This window comes from Charadrius vociferus, unplaced genomic scaffold (assembly GCF_000708025.1).
Source record: "Charadrius vociferus isolate BGI_N301 unplaced genomic scaffold, ASM70802v2 scaffold661, whole genome shotgun sequence".
Lineage (NCBI taxonomy): Eukaryota > Metazoa > Chordata > Aves > Charadriiformes > Charadriidae > Charadrius > Charadrius vociferus.
This window is the reverse complement of record NW_009647002.1, coordinates 419,993-420,263: the sequence shown is the minus strand read 5'-3', so window position 1 is coordinate 420,263 and position 271 is coordinate 419,993. Positions and strand designations below refer to the sequence as shown.

At 69.4% G+C, this 271-nt stretch overlaps 1 protein-coding gene across 1 annotated transcript in view; it reads left to right on the top strand.

The window, feature by feature from the left end:
- TACC1 (transforming, acidic coiled-coil containing protein 1) overlaps nucleotides 1-271 on the top strand; it is a gene marked incomplete at its 5' end in the record, with an annotated part of 22,176 nt that overhangs the window by 18,675 nt on the left and 3,230 nt on the right. The gene's annotated exons all lie outside the window — the stretch shown is intronic.

Below are 271 nucleotides of genomic sequence, written 5' to 3'. Positions count from 1 at the left end.
GGGAGAACGCAGCGGGCGATGGGTGTCCCGCCGCCTCGGCCCTCGTAAGGGAGACAGGAGTGTGCTGGGAGCCCTGCGTGGGTGTCTCCCGTTTCAGAGTTCCCCGGGAGAGCTGAGCATGGTGGGATGAGGGGGTGTCCCTGGGGAGGAGCGGGGGCAGCCTCAGCGCGGGGTCGGCCGGAACGCTGCTTGGGGGGGAGGAGCAGCCTGCTCCCCCCCAGGTGGCCCTTGTGCATTCGGGGCGATCAGCAAAGCCCAGAAGATGTCCCTG